Source organism: Agelaius tricolor, unplaced genomic scaffold (assembly GCF_023055355.1).
Source record: "Agelaius tricolor isolate 1412-34295 unplaced genomic scaffold, bAgeTri1.0.p SCAF_14, whole genome shotgun sequence".
Classification (NCBI taxonomy): Eukaryota; Metazoa; Chordata; class Aves; order Passeriformes; family Icteridae; genus Agelaius; species Agelaius tricolor.
Window position 1 is genome coordinate 18,466,428 of NW_027269274.1, and position 15,861 is coordinate 18,482,288.

General features: G+C 47.5%; 1 protein-coding gene across 1 annotated transcript in view; it reads left to right on the forward strand.

Moving 5' to 3' along the window:
* The first annotated feature begins 870 nt into the window (after positions 1 to 870).
* Positions 871 to 15,861, forward strand: part of SLC6A1 (solute carrier family 6 member 1) — a 73,170-nt gene continuing 58,179 nt past the window's right edge. The window contains exon 1 of the mRNA XM_071440035.1: positions 871 to 1,032. The gene's annotated coding sequence lies outside the window, so the exon portion shown is untranslated. The remainder of the gene's footprint in view (positions 1,033 to 15,861) is intronic.

Sequence of the window (15,861 nt, forward strand, 5' to 3'; positions counted from 1 at the left end):
TCACCGGGGCCAGGGGAGGGAACCAGCTGAGGGCACCAAATCCCTGCACTGGCTCTGCCCAGCACCACCCTCGAGCCTGCCCGGGGGAGGATGGGGGAAAATGGGGTGAGCTGGTCACAGGTGTCACCAGGCCCTGCGACACGGGGTCAGCCTGCCCGAGGGGACTGAAAGGATCCAGCAGCCTTGAGGGGCATCTGCCACTCCCGGGGGGACCCCTCAGGCCGGAGGGGGACCCATCAATCCTGAGGGGACATCCATCAGCCCCGAGGGGACCTGCCGGCCCCAAGGGCACTGAAAGGGGGACTGAAAGGATCCATCAGCATCGGCATCTGCTGGCCCCAAGGGCATCCATCAGCCCCAAGGAGGATCTGCCACTCCCGAGGGGACCCGCCAGCCCCGAGGGGGATCCATCAGCCCTGAGGGGACCCGCTGGTCCCGAGGGGTGTCTGCCAGCCCCGAGGGGGATCCACCAGCCCTGAGGGGACCCGCTGGTCCCGAGCGGGGTCTGCCAGCCCCGAGGGGCATCTACTGGCCCCAAGGGCATCCATCAGCCCCGAGGAGAACCTGCCATTCCCGAGGGGACCCCCAGCCCCCCCTGATGGAGGGGGATCCATCAGCCCCGAGGGGACCTGTCGGTACCGAAAGGATCCAGCAGCCCCGAGGGGCATCTGCTGGCCCCAAGGGCATCCATCAGCCCCAAGGAGGATCTGCCACTCCCGAGGGGACCCGCCGGCCCGGAGGGGGATCCATCAGCCCTGAGGGGACCCGCCGGTCCCGAGAGGGGTCTGGCAGCCCCGGGAGGACCCGCGGGTGCCGAGGGGCGGTCCGGGGGCGGGCGGGGGCGGTGCGGGCCCGGCCCCCAGCCCGTGCGGGGAGGGCGCGGCGGAGCGGCGGGCGCCGAGCTTTAAATGAACATTAATATCGCTCGGGGAGGGCAGCGCCGGTGGCTCGGGACGGGCGGCGGCGGCGGCAGCGGCACCTCCAGCTCCTCTTCCTCCTCCTGCTCCTCCTCCTCCTCGGCCTCGGCGGCAGGTAGGCTGTGCGCTGTGACCGCGGGGTTCAACCCGAGCCTGAGCCCGAGCCCCGCGGGGGAAACGCGCCCGGGATGCTGCGGGATGCGGGGATGCTGCGGGATGCAGGGATGCTGTGGGATGCAGGGATGCTGTGGGATGCGGGGATGCTGTGGGATGCTGTGGGATGCGGGGATGCTGCCGGGGCGCAGAGGGGGACGCGGCAGCCCCCAGGGATGGAGGCTGAGCCGGCGTCTCCTCGCAGGGCGGCGGAGCCCCGCGGGGAGCGGCGATGGCCGGGAGCTGCCGCCTGTTGCCGGCTGCCGGAGCTCGGGGAGGCTCCGAGCCGGCGCTCCGGGGCTCCCCGAGCCGTGCCGGGCTCCGCGGAGCCTCCGCCGCTCCCTGCGCGCCCCGTGCGGGTTCCGGGGCTCCGCGGGCGCTCCCGGCACCGCGGGCATCTCGGAGCTGTGGAAAGCAGGAGCGGCCTCGCCCCGATAATAAAAGTTCTTTGCAGCAGGCGGAGTGGCTGATTTTCTTTCGTTTGCTCCCCAAACGCGTGGCGATGCTCCGCTCGCCCGTGGCGGAGCGCGGCTGCGGGAGCGCCAAGTGTCAGCCCAGCGCTCCGTCTCTGGCTTCTTGGGAATGGATTTAAAGCTTTAGTTTGAATTTCAATGCGTCGGAGAGCTTCGCTCGGTTGCTTTAGAACTCGTTTAAAACTGTATTTTCAACGGAGACGAGTGAACTTTAAAGAAAATCAGGTCAGTCATAGATTCCGGGCATCAAACCCTTTCAGGTCCCAGAAATAGCCACAGAAGTAGCGTGACCAATTCTTTTTTCATGCACAAAGCTTTTTCCTTTTTATTTTGGTTGGAATTTCTGACGGATACCGGAGCTCATCAACTGGATCTTTTCAGCTTACTTTAATGAAATAAGCATGCTTTCCAAGCTTGCATTTTGATGCAATTATATTAGTCTCCCTTGACTATGCAAGGTTTGAGTTTCTGATAGAGCTTGTAGTTCCTAAAATAACAATAATCTGTTTAGCAGAAGGTTTTTCTTTGTGCATTTTTGGGGTTTAGATTTATGGGAAGGTGAGGAAGAAGATGACTGAGAGGGAACATGGATATGAGCTGTTATGGGGTAAAGAACACACTTGGATATAAATGGAAAAGGTTCAGAGGGGACGTTTTATTTCAAATATTCTGCACTTGAAATAAGGCTGTTCGTAAGTTTTTGCATCTCCTATAAAGTCTCGAAACCAGCATTGACAAATATTTGTCTTGCAGTAAGTGGGTCAGATGATAACATCTTCCACTGGATCTCTTACTTCTGTATTGGACAGCTTTGGTTGCTAAGTAGCTCTGAATTGCTAATCCCAAAGTCAATGATGTCATAATGACATCATCACATCCTTTCACCTGATTGAGTCTCAGAAGAGAACAGTAATGAGATTTGATATACATGTCCCATCTCTTTAATATTCTTCCTCTGCTTCAGGGGATTTCCTGACCTGCCTGGCAAATTCCAATGAATCACACTGAGCTCTAGTAAAAAGACGTTTCTTTTGGAGACGAGGTGGAACATTAAAGGGACAGTGGCTGCTCCTGCTCCTTTCAAAAGCTGAGGAACTTGGCAGCTTGTGTTTCAAATGTGGAGTTCTGGATATGGAGGGCAGTGATTTAAAACTCGGGGTTACTAAATTTGCGTGCAGGTGTGAAAGTGGCTCGGGTTTCAGAGAGGATCAAATCACTTAATGTGTGTGAGGCGGAGTGCTATAGGTGCTGCAGGGAGCACAGAGAAAACAGGAGCTGTTTCAGCTGCCAAAATAAATTGCAATTCTAATGGTAAATGCACGAAATCTGTCAGGAATTGCCATGTTAAGAATGGTACTGAACGGTTCTGAAGACAGCTCAGAATTTATTTCTCTTTCTAATTAGGCAGCATAATTGGTAAGTTTGAAGGATTTTAACAGCAACACTGCCATCACAGGGAACTCCTTGTAAGAGAGTTTTAAATCTTTAAAGTGTATGGAACGTGCGCAGAATTGATGGGTTTGGTTCCTTCTGAGGTTAAAGGCACAACTGGTGTCATTTGCTGATGATCAGCAGGGTCTGCTGGTTGTCACAGCTGGTTTGCATGGTGTGTGTCCACATGAGCACGGTCTGCGTGAATTTTAGGTGTTTTCCTCCTCCACAGCTTTGTGATCATGAATTTCTCCACAGACAGTGAGTTTGAAAGAGTCCAGACAGGGCAGTGGATATTTCAGGTGTGCAAACCTTCCTTGGAGAAAAGGGAGAAAGGAAAGCAATTTCCATTTGTTTTGTGGAACGTGGGGTTGTGTTTGGTAAAGTGAAAAGCTGAGCCCCTCTCAGAACATTCAGAGGCTGCACAGCCCAGCCTCACTTGATTGATAAATACCGTGGGCTGCTAAAACCTATTTCAGAAGTAAACAATGATTTGTTGGCGTGGATGAGTTGGTGTTAATGTATTTACTGAAGGCACTGATTTCTGATTTCATCCCTGCTCCAGAGCTGCAGTGTTGGTGGCACTGTTAAGTCTAACAGAGTAGTAATTGAACATGAGGAGTGGGAAGGCAGTGGGGGAAGATGTTTTTGGCTGTGTGTTTGAATCTATTCACCCTGTAAGTGCAATCCAAGCTCCAGATGCAAAAGGGAAATTTCTAAATAATCTGCAAGAGTTCTGCACTCCTCGTACTACACGCAGTGACAAATTTCCACAAGCTTTAGATTCTTTCTGGGATGACTCAACTACGAACAAGTGATTTGGAAAAACAATATTATCTCTGAAGAGAATCCTTGGTGACAATTTCTTTTCAAGTTATCTTAGGATTTTCTACTTACCATGATCTCTTCTAACTCATGCCTGCCTTGAACGTTGGAGACGAGAAATGAGTTTGGACTTGGGGATAAATCTGTGCCTTGCAAGTGCACGTTGGAGGGTCAGCTGTGACATTTGCATGGTTGTGCTTTGGATGTGCTGCCACATTTGGTTACATAAAGCAGAGCTCCCCAGAGCTGGCAGGGCAGGGGTGATGCTGCTGCAGCATCCCTGAGCTCTCTGAGCAGGTGACAGAGGGGGACAGAGCTCACACACACACACTCAGCTCCTGCAGAGCTCAGAGCAGGCAGCTGAGTCTCTGCTTGTGCCAGTAGCAATGAGAAATTAAACCTTTAGGTGTTTAAACCACAATCAATGTGCTTCAGAACCCAGCTGAGATGTTTTGTCCCCCTGGTTCCAGCCCTGTGGCTGGCAGGGTGAGGAGAGCCAGCGTTTCAGCCCCAACTTCTGCTCCCGTCCTCAGCTCTGTGTGGGGATGGAACCAGGCACCAGCTGGGCCACTGGATTCACTTTTCTGCTTTTTAAATGTAGATCTTTAAGGGGAAAATAATATCAATAACAGCTTCACCTGTGTGGGCCTTTTATAAAGGCAAGGCTGGCAGCTGGATATTTGAGATGTGTAGTGTGACAAGTGAATTAATCTACAGCTGGATATTTATTGATGCAGAAAAGTGACAGAACATGGGCAGGATTTGTCCCTTATAAACTAGGAAGTAAAATAATTAATAATCCCAGGAATCTACAGCAATCCCAATGACCTGCAACAATCTCAGTGATCTGCAGTAATCCCATTCCAATGATCTGCTGCAATCCCATCCCAGTGATCTGCAGCAATCCCAGTGATCTGCAGCAATCCCAATGAAATAAAGCACCCCCTAAAATGAATAAAATCACCCCAGATATCGTAGCTAACATTATCCAGTAGCTATGAAAATTCTATTTACGACTTCAATTAGGCAAACTGAGGTATTAAATTTTCCAAAATTTATTTTCCACTCAGAAATGGTTTTGAAAGGTTTTGTTGTCCAAAAGTAGAAGTTCTTTAAAAATGATTCCTACAGTGAATTGTTAAGATGGAAAATTTTTATTTTTTTCCAGTTTTGATCTTTATCTACAAATTATGTTTTGGAAGGAAAGTGGTGCTGAGAGCAAACTCAGTGCTGATTTCAGTCTGAAGTGCTTAGAGTAACCCTTGTGTAAATGGAATCTTTTCTGTGAAAAATGACAATTATTTGAATGTTTCACTAGAATGATGTGGCAATGAAAAACATTCAGCGAGAAATCAGTACTTTTTATACCAGTTGTAATCAGGAGTTTATCAAGTGATGCCTACACAGCTGAGGTTCATTCTGTAGCGTTACAAAATTGTGTAACAAGACTAAAATCTAGGATGGAAGAAAAAGCCATGTTAGTGGTGCATAAATACATCACAAAATTTTCTTTTGAAAAATAGATGCTTTCATTTACCAGTGAATGTATTCCTTTTAATACAAACTACAAATTCTTAAGGAAATTATCCCTGGCTGAGCCTGAACTCTGCTTGTGCAAGGAATTCTGATTCTTTCCCCCCTGTCTTTCTGAAATAAAGCAGACAAAACTCAAACTGCAAACTCTTTTCCCAGAGAGGTTTGCTCATCACTCCACAGCAGTGGGTGAAAAGTTTATGGAAACATTTCTCATCTGAAATGTGATTTCTGTGATGCTCTGGAAGGCAAAGGGTACCACCAATAATCCAATTAGTGTTGAGTTTGTGAGGTCCCCAGGATGAGGGGAGAGATGAGGAATCTGTCTCCATGTTCTTAGAAGGATTATATTATATTATATTATATTATATTATATTATATTATATTATATTATATTATATTTATTATATTTTAATGCTATACTAAAACTATACTAAAGAAAGAGAAGAATACATCAGAAGGTTTGACAGGAATGAATAATAAAAACTTGTGACTGACTCCTCAGAGTCTGACACAGCCAGGCTGTGATTGGCCATTAATTAAAAACAATTCACATGGAACCAATCAAACATTCCCCTGTTGGTGAACAATGTCCAAGCCACATTCCAGAGCAGCAAACACAGGAGCAGCAATCAGGTAATTGTTGTTTTCATTCTTCTCTGAGCCTTCTCAGCTTCTCAGGAGAAGAAATCCTGGCAAAGGGAATTTTCAGAAAATATGACAGTGACAAATTAGTTACTCTGAATTCTGTGATAAAGCCCAGGGAACCACTTTGCTGTTGGTTGCTTTGGTCTAGGGTTTTTTTCCTGGCTGGAAAGCAGTGGAGGCTCATCTGGAGACTCATTTTTTCCCTGGGTGAGCGGAGACTCATCTAACAACTGCCCAAAGAGAAAATCCTCATTTCTGCCAAGGTGATATTGCTGTGTAACACCTCCCTTCATTCCAGCCCCTCTGCCTGCCCAAGGCCAGTCTGCCCAGAGGAGCTGGGATGGAAGGAGGCAGCTGGTTACAAACGAGGATCCCAGGAATGAAACACAGCCACAACCACAACAGGGCACTGTTTGGTGCTCTTCTCCTCCTTGGCTGCTTGGAAAGGCCAAGGAAAGCCTAAGGAGAGGCTCAGGCTCTCACAGCAGCACCAATCCCCATCATTGCACTGCTGCTGCCCAGCCTCGGCGCTGGAAATTTCGCATTCTGCATCTTTGTTGCCTTCTGTAAATGTTACAAATAGCAGGAAGGGATGGATAAAACGACACAGATGCTTTAATTATGATTTGATTACAGAGCAAGCAGAGGAGTCTATTCTGAGGAATATGCAATTAGAGAAAATTCTGAGGACTATCTAACCTTCCGAAATTAAAATTAACTGGGATTATTTGAACGGCGTTTGAACATCTCTGAAAAAAGAGATCATTCCTCAAGGATCCTGCTGCTCTTGTCTGCTGGATCCTCTCTGGCTTAGCAGATGGGCTTCAGGGTAAAACAATGTCATCTTCCTCAGCTGCATGTGCTGCTGCCTTCACCTCCCAATCCCATTTTATTCCCATTTTAGCATCCCTTGCTGGTCACTTAAAGAAGGGTGACACAGAGCCTGGAAGGAAACAGCCACCCCTGGGTTGGAGCACACAAAAAGGGAGAGCAGTTTGAGCATTCCTGGGTCACCAACAGAGTTTCTCCATCCCATGAGCAGGAAAAATGGAGCCGTGCACGCTTGTGATGCACGTTCCAAAGGGAAAGTGTGGATGGAAAATTCCATGCCTTTTCCTCTGGCAAATTATTGAATGGAAGGAAGCTATATGATTAAATATGTTAAGCTTCTCTGTGGGCTTAAATGGTACAAATGGGCTGGATTTAATTCCATTGATTTCACTGGCTGTCGAACACGAGCAGAATTCCAAATCTGTGCCAGGGCTGAGGAGCAGCAGAGTGAAACCCCTGGAATCTCAGGGCAGCTCCATCCTGCGTGGGGATCTGGGCTCTCTCTGCTGCCCTGAGCTGGGCTCAGCCAGCTGCACAGGGCAGGGGAGGCAGGGGGTCAGCCTGGGCTGGGGGCACCAGGCTCTGGGGCTGGGCCCTGCACCCAGACACTGCTGGGATCTTCAGCTTGTCAGAGTGACCCCAAGAAAAGTTAGAAATTCTCTTTTCCCAGCCCGAGCTCTTGAAGGATGAGTTGGAGCTCGTCAGTTCTCGGTCTCAAGGTTGTTTATTGTTTCTTATCTATCAAATTCTTTCTCCTGCCCTGCTGAGGTCCATCCAGCAGGACAGACAGAGGCACTCTGCCTGCCCCTGGGGTGGGGTTGTGTCTTTATACTAAAAACTACTTGTACAATGTTTACAGTTACTGTCCAATACCTGTCACCTATGTTAGACACTGAGCTTCTACTCTAAACCAATCTGTGAGTGCCAACATCACAGCAGGAGATGGAGGCCAAGAAGGAGAAAGGCTGGACAGGCCCAGATCCCTCCATCTTGCCCCCTGAACCCCCATTCCAGAAACCCCAAAATCTACATTTCCACCCTGTGATAAATTCACTAATATTCTACCTAATCTGTTGTGGCTTGCTGATCTTCATCTAAGGTTGGTAATTTGCTCCATGGGTCACAATCAAACCCACAGGTGCTTTGGGTTCTGTGCCAGGGTCTCTGAGCCCCCTGGCAGGGGTCTGGGATGTGCTGGGTTCCCACAAGACACGACCCCTGCCAGCAGCTCAGACCTCTCATGTTGCTCTTGCTTCCCCTCAGTGCTTGGCACATTCACGAGCCAGTGGTAAAAGGGCTTTTTTTGGGTTTTCTTTTCAGTGTTTATTGTTTCTGTTTGAAATCGTGTGCAGAGCGCGATGTCAGCTCTCCAGCCTGGGGGAGCAGGGCCTGCCTGGCCCCTCCTGGACTCTGCTTGGGCTGGAATGCTTGTTGTGGGGCTGGGCAGGAGGTGAGGGTGGCCCCCACCTCAGCAGCCCTGTTGCTGCACTGTTTGAACCCAAGAGAAAGCAGGAAACGGGGCTTTGGTGCTGCCTGGGGAGGGATGGGTGCTGAGAGGGGCACTGCTGCTTCCCTCCATCCCCAACGGGCATGGCTGACCTTGGCTTTGACCTTGCTCACCTCCAGAAGAGCCCAGAGCTGCCCTGGCAGGGAATGTGGCTGTCAGAGATGCTGCTCAGGACACTCAGAGAATCCCTGCTCCTCCCAACAGGTGCTGAGCACATTTAAGCTCAGCTTAATGCAGCAGCTTGTCAGTCTCCTTTGTCACTTGTAAGGACATTTTCTGGCATAGTGCCTTATTTATTTATTTATTTCAACATTTCTTTTTAGGAGCCTTCAAATCCTCCAACTTCAAAGCGTTTGTGTGTGTTCCTACTGACCCATGTGTCTTTCCCAGGGATAAACCCCAGGCTGGCAACTTAGGGATGATTTTTCAAGGGTCTCTTTAATAAATGAGGTTATTTATTTTCTGCCTGAAATTCCCTGGTTGGTGACTAAGAGGAACTTTGTATTAAGCTGTGCAGAGCATAATGAGGTTGCTGTAATGCTTTGATGTGGAAATGCTTAAATGCCCAAAAAAAAAAAAAAAAAGGAATGGTGTTATAGATGGAGCTTGCTTAAGGTATCTAGGGACAGTTTATATCAAGCAAATATAGATTATACTATAAAGATTATAGATTTTGATAATAGCCCTTTAAAACTCTAATAGCAGACATCATAAAAAGGTCAAAATCAAATTATTTTCCTGGACCATGCTGCTGGTGCTTACAAGCTGAGCCCTTTTTCAAAATAAAGACCTGTGTGATATCAATTATAGAGGCACTAATGTTACAATAGATGTGCAGGGAGATTTGATTTCCTAACACCTATTACAAAGCTGCTCCTGGTGAGGAACCTGCCAGGGCAGGCTGTTCAGTGTGTGGCAATGAAAGGCTGAAGTGGATTTGCAGCACGTGAGTCTCGCCTAATGAAGGTGGTTACATAAGAGTCCCTTCCCCTCAGCTGCTGGAGCTCTATTTCCCATGCCACTTCTTGCTTTCCATAGATTAGAAAAACCAGACTTTGCTGCATTTTCTTCTTTTCTTCTCGTGTCTGTTCTTGAGGCTGATTAGCACAAAGTAGCTCTGAGCCGTGGCTTGGGCACCAGAGATTCTGAGAGCCTCAAACCGCCCAAATAATGGAGCAGGATGAAGGATGCTGGTTGCCATGGGAACAGTGCATGTGCCACACAAGATAATGGGAGTGCTGTGGTGCAGGGATCTGTGCTGAATATTGATTTGAGCTCCCCTGCATGCCTTGGGAGCGCTGGGCTTTGCTGGGGGTTGCACCTGGCGAGGCAGAGCTGCTCATCAGCTGGGCTGGGGCCAGGGAGAGTTTCCTCCTGCGAGCAGAGCTGGCTTTTCCATGGCATGGGAGAAGGAAGAGCAGGAATTCCTGGGCAGAATTATCAGGGTCACAGCCTTTCCTTGTGGAGCTCCGGGCTGTTGAGCTGGAGTTAATGAAGAGTTGGATCTGAGGTGCTCCAGGGCAGTGCCCTGAATGAAAGGGACAATAAAACACCCCTGAAGCTGAACTTTCACCTGTGTAATGTTTCTTGTGGTGGTTTTCACCTGGACACCTGCACAGTTCCCCTCTGCATCCATTCATGGTAGCACTGAAAAGTTCATTTTTGTCCCAGCTTGTCAAGGACAAGTCTAATTAGTGACAGAGCTGTGCAAAATTGGGGGATTAAGAAACATCAACTCATTGGCAGCCAAACATCATTATTATTATTGTTGTTGTTGTTGTTGTTGTTACTGTTATTGTTGTTACTATGGCAGTATTGGCCATTTCCCCAAGCTGGAGCAAGGTAAAAAATGAAGGGTTTAACTTGGGGGAAAGTAAAACATGAAGGTTTTCATTTGGGAGAAGGTAAAACATGAAGGTTTCTATTTGGGGGAAAGTAAAGCATAAAGTTTTTTATTTGGGAGAAGGTATAAAACATGAAAGTTTTAACTTGGGGGAAAGTAAAACATGAAGATTTTCATTTGGGGCAAGGTAAAACACGAAGGTTTTCATTTGGGGCAAGGTAAAACATGAAGGTTTTCATTTGGGAGAAGGTAAAACATGAAGGTTTTCATTTGGAAGAAACTGAAGCATGAAGGTTTCTATTTAGGGGAAAGTAAAACATAAAGTTTTTTATTTGGGGGAAGGTAAAACATGAAGGTTTTAACTTGGGGGAAAGTAAAACATGAAGGTTTTTATTTGGGGCAAGGTAAGACATGGAAGTTTTAACTTGGGGAAAGGTAAAACATGAAGTTTTTCATTTGGGGGAAAGTAAAACATGAATGTTTTCATTTGGGGCAAGGTAAAACACGAAGGTTTTTATTTGGGGGAAGGTAAAACATGAAGGTTTTAACTTGGAGGAATTCTCTGGGAGCAGGACCACACTTGGTCCTGTTTTTTAGGTGAGGTTGGGATTCTTGCATAAAAATGCATGAAGCAGGACTGGGTCTGCTGTAATTTTGCAGCCTGAAGTTCTGGCTCCTGAAACGACAAAGAAACTCTAATTCTTGCTTCTCAGTACCAAAAACCAGCAAAACTTCCTCAGTGCTTTCTCTGCTTGGCAAGAGGCAGCTGGGGCCACTGTTGCACGGGAGGATTGTGCAGATGAGGTGAAGCAAATTAAATTCCTGTCCTTCTCATGTTTCCCCCTCCAGGAAGGGTGATGCCACAAACTCCCGCTTACCTTCAGCAGGATTGCTGGCAATTGGCCACCTGTTAGAGAAAATGTGTAATTATGGAGCTTAGCAGGTTTTGGGAAATGATCTGAATTCTTTCCTACCTGCCTTGTGCTCTTTGGACCTCCTGGTGTTGTCTGGATCAGCCTTAAAAGTACTGGACCTTTAGGAAATGTGATTTTCTGTGGCAGCTCTAATAAGATGCTTATCTTGAGGCAGAGATGGTGAACTTTAAAAATATCTGAGGTGTTATTTGTCAGAAATGTGTCTGGCAGGACAGATTTAGAAATTCTAGGCTGTTGTGCCCTCTGGGCACGATTTGCAGGTTTGTGTGACTTTGTTCTTCAGCACAGGTCATGTCCAATGTGGTGCTCAGAGAGCCATTCAGTTTATTCTCTCCTGCTGGGTTTGGCTTTGAATCCTGCCACCACATCCCAGCAGAGCTCCCAGTTTTATTGCCAATTCCAAAACCTGATTGTACAGGATCAGCTCCTCTGGATTTCTGGGGCTTTTGTACAGCCAGAACAAACTCGGGTATCATTTAAGACATCTTTTGATAACCAGGACACCTGCTCTGTAATGTACCAAAAGTTATATATTAAAGCACCTAAACACACTAGAGGAATTTGGTATATTTCATTAAAGCCATTAAGGGTTTTTTGGGGTTTTTTTTTGTTAGTTGGGATTTTTGGGGTTTTTTTGGTAATCTTTTAATGTTTTCTGTGTTTATGTAATAATTTTGCAGGTGAAAAATCTTAGTCTTTTTTAGAAACAAAATCCATGTTGGATTTAGGGGGTGAACTAATTAATGAACTTGGACATTAGGGCATGGCTTTAGATATCAATAAGATTTCTGCCTGAGTGAAACCTCCTGTGCCCTGTGACCCATCCCTCCAGGTGCAGCTGCTGTGCACAGCAGGATTGGGATCTCTGCCAGCTGCCAGGGATCAGCTGGCCAGCTCTGCCTGTAAATGCACAGATCCACACCCCAGCACCATTTGTGTGTGTGTGAAAATGTGTGTTCTCCACGTTCCCCCCCTCTCCTGCCCTCCCCTGGCAGTGGTTAAGATGATTTCTGGGCTTATGGAGCTCTTCAGCTCAGTTCCAAGTGAACAGCCTGAATGTCAGCTGGAGATTTTGCTCTGGCCTGTGCTGTGCACCCAGCTGGGAGTGGTTTGTCACCATAACGAGGTGACAATGTCGTTCTGAGCCAACCTGCAGCAGTGGCACAGCCATTGAGTGTCACTCCTTTCCTCTTGGGCTGTCTGGGCAGTCCTGGGCGAGCAGCATCTCAAAGAAAGCTCAGCTTTAACTGTGGGGGCAAGCAGAAATGTCTACAACCACACAGAGCAGCCTGGCTGTGTGCCTGTGGGGTTTTGTGAGGTTTTATGGGGTTGATGTCTGTCAACCTAATGCTCCGCACCCAGAAATTTCCCATACCAAAATGGTGCTACGTTTGATAAAACCAGGGGCTGTGTTTACACTGTGATTTTTCACCTGCCATTTTTCTGACAAGGTAGACTTTGAGGGGATAAATCCCAAAGCCACGTGAAAGGCAGGGAATCTGGTGCTGCTGTTCCATGGAAAACCACCCAAATGCTCCCCTGACCCCACCTGACCCCTCAGTGACCTCTCTTGGCTGAACTCCTCTGCCCTGAGAGCCACTGCTCCTTGCTGGAGTTAGGAAAATGAACCCACAAACACCAGAGGTTTATGTCCAAAAGGAGACAGAGGAGTCCTTTCTGGCTTTATTCCAATAAAGGGAGGGGCCATGGGGCATCCCCTGGGGTCTCTCACATTTTTGGAGGACACAGCCTCCTTTTTATCCCCATTTCCCTTCTCTGTTTCCCCATTTCTGAGGTACCTGAGAGGTTCAGACTTCCCAAAACACCTGAAACCAGAGATTTCCCTCTAATGTATAGCCCTCCCTTTTAATTTTTAGTTCTTACAGAATTTTGGGATTTTTCTTCCCCATTGTTTCTTTCATCTCTTAATGTCTAATTTCATTTATCAGCAAACCTAAAGTTTATTTGTAAAGGCAAATATCTTTTTCCATTCATCAATCAGGGAATCCTTCCCATTGTGTCTTTTATCTCCCAATGCTGGTTTTATCTACCAGCAGACCCACAGCTGGTTTGGAAAGACAAATCCACTATTCCTCTCACTGGGGTGTGGTGCACAGCATTCTGTAATCCCCCCCATTCACTGCACTAAAACTGGGATTATAAAGTAAATTACCTCCCTGTGGCTGGCCAAGTTTTTAGGAGAGAAGATGTGAGAAAAAATGTGGCTGCTGCCCCCTCCCCAAACCCACAAAAGCTCTGCTTGCTGGCTTGAGCACAAAATTGTCCCAATGATCAGCCTGTGGTGTTGAGAGGGGAATAAGAAGGAATATTTCTGGGGAAAACAGCAGGGAAGGGAACCAAGTGTGTACCTTGGAAAGTGTAGGGGGATAGAATAGAAGAAAATAAAGATAGTGTGGAAAGTCATCTTACCCCTAAGGGGCTGCAGCTGGGCCAATTATCAAAGATTGGGAGCAGGCCTGACTGTACCAGGCCACAGCTGTGAGCAATGAGGAGAAGATGCTGTAAAAGAGTGGGGTGGTGGTGAGAGGGGAACTGGAGTCAGTGGCTGCTTTGTGAAGAAGAAAGAGTTAGCGCTGTGAGGAGCTGCCCACGAGAAACACCAAGCAGGGGTGAAACTTTTGTGATAAGGAGACAACAGCATGGAACCTCTGCAGTAAGATGGCAACAGGTCAAGGGCACCTTCAATCAGTTCTGGGATCACACCAGGCTGGGTGGGATGTGCATCTGCCAGAGGACAGGGAGCTCTGCAGAGGCATCTGGACAGGCTGGATCCATGGGCTGAGGCACAACAGGACCCTGTGCTGGGCTGTGCCCTTGCGTGACAATCACATCCAGTGCCACAGGCTCCATCCCAGAGCTGGATTTTGGATGGAACAAGCAGTTTGTTGTGGGGGGCATAGAATATAAGAAAATAAAGATAGTGTAGAAAGTCATCTTACCCCTAAGGAGCTGCAGCTGGGCCAATTATCAAAGATTGGGAGCAGGCCTGGCTTTACCAGGCCCCAGCTGTGAGCAATGAGGCGAAGATGCTATAAAAGAGTGGGGTGGGGTTGAGAGGGGAACTGGAGTCAGTGGCTGCTTTGTGGAGCAGAAAGAGTCAGTGCTCTGAGGAGCTGCCCACGAGAAACACCAAGCAGGTGAAACCTTTGTGATAAGGAGACAACAGCATGGAACCCCTGCAGTAAGATGGCAACAGGAAAGGGCTTGAATAAACCAACAGGAGTCTGCCCTGCTTGTGAATCTGGCCCTGGCACCCTGGTCCCTCCCCTGAGGAGCACAGGGAGGGTTTTGCTGGATCCCAAACTCCACCAAAGGGGGCTGGCTGTGGGTTATCACTCAGAATTCCCTTTGAAGTGCTCCCAGCAGCCTTCCAGAGGAGGCAGCTTTGCATGGAGGCGTGGTAGGATTGCATCTTCGTGGATGGCTGTGCTTCCCAAACCCAGGCAGGGCTGTGGGGAAGATTCTTTCCCACTTTTGCGTTCAGCAACTCTGAGGATATCAATTTCCCCTGAGCACGAGGATGGCTCTGCTTTTACACAACAAGAGTTTCCAAGGAGGCACTGGAGTGACAAAAGCTGTTGCCAGGGGTCTCCAAGGCACTTGACAGGTTTATAGAGTGATGATCAACTGCTGGGGTAGTCCCAGTGGAAATTGGGTTTGATGGAAATAATAAAGAAGTGGAGGTGCTCAAGGACATCCATAGAAAGCAATTTGGAGAGGCTGTGGAACATTTGGATTTGTCTCAGTGTGATTCCTCCCACAGAAGGGAGCTGAGCTGTGACTGCTGGGATTTATTACAGCTTTATACCTTTGTCATATGGAAAATGAGCTGCAGCACGAGAGCCTGCTCCTGTCTTTATGCAGATTACATAAAAATAAATGGCTAACTGATGGAGGTAATATCTTGGGGAAGGTTCAAATGAGAATTCTCCAAGAATGTCTTTTATTTTACAGGAGCCTGTATATCTTAACAAAATGGTTTAGTAACAGACAAATATGCACCTGGAAAATGCTTAAATAGGCCTTTAAATATGTCCCAAAATTTCCTGGATAATTTTTTTAAGTCTATTTTAAATAAAACCGTGCACACTATTATGTTCAGCTCACATCTGTGCCAGCACTGACAGTGGTAGAAAGGCAACCCCATTTAGTTTCTTTTGTTCTTTATGTAAGAACTTGCTGCCTTGTCTTCTGAGCAACACAAAAGCTGTTTTATTTTAAGGAACACACACTTGCTGAGCAAACCCCTCAAGAGATTGCTTTGCCTGTCATGACACCACTACATTTTCATTTGGCCACTATTTTTGAAGTTGTAGAAAACCTCAACAGAATTGCATTGCAAGGACAGAGCTGCTTGTGTGGGGATTTGCTTCAGGAGCTTAAAAAAAGGATTGCTGAGAGGTGCCTGAGGCATGGCAGGTAAATATGTGAGTACCTGGTGGTTAAAATCCAGGTGTGTTGTGGCCACAGGTGAATTATTTTCATTTATAGATGTTCTGATGGTAGAGGTGAGATGGAGGGGCAGGGCAATAATCTGCCTTTTTACAGATGTTGCATGAAATTCTTTGTATTCTGACTCTCTCCAAAGCTTGTGTAGCTTAATTTTGGCCACAATTGAGCTCATGTCAAAATTAGCTGCTTCCTCTATCTGAAAACCACGCTGATGAGGATAAACAGAGAGTAAAGCAAGCAGAATAAGAGTGGGCAGGTTTCTGAGCAGGTTTCTGGTCAGGTTTCTCCCTGG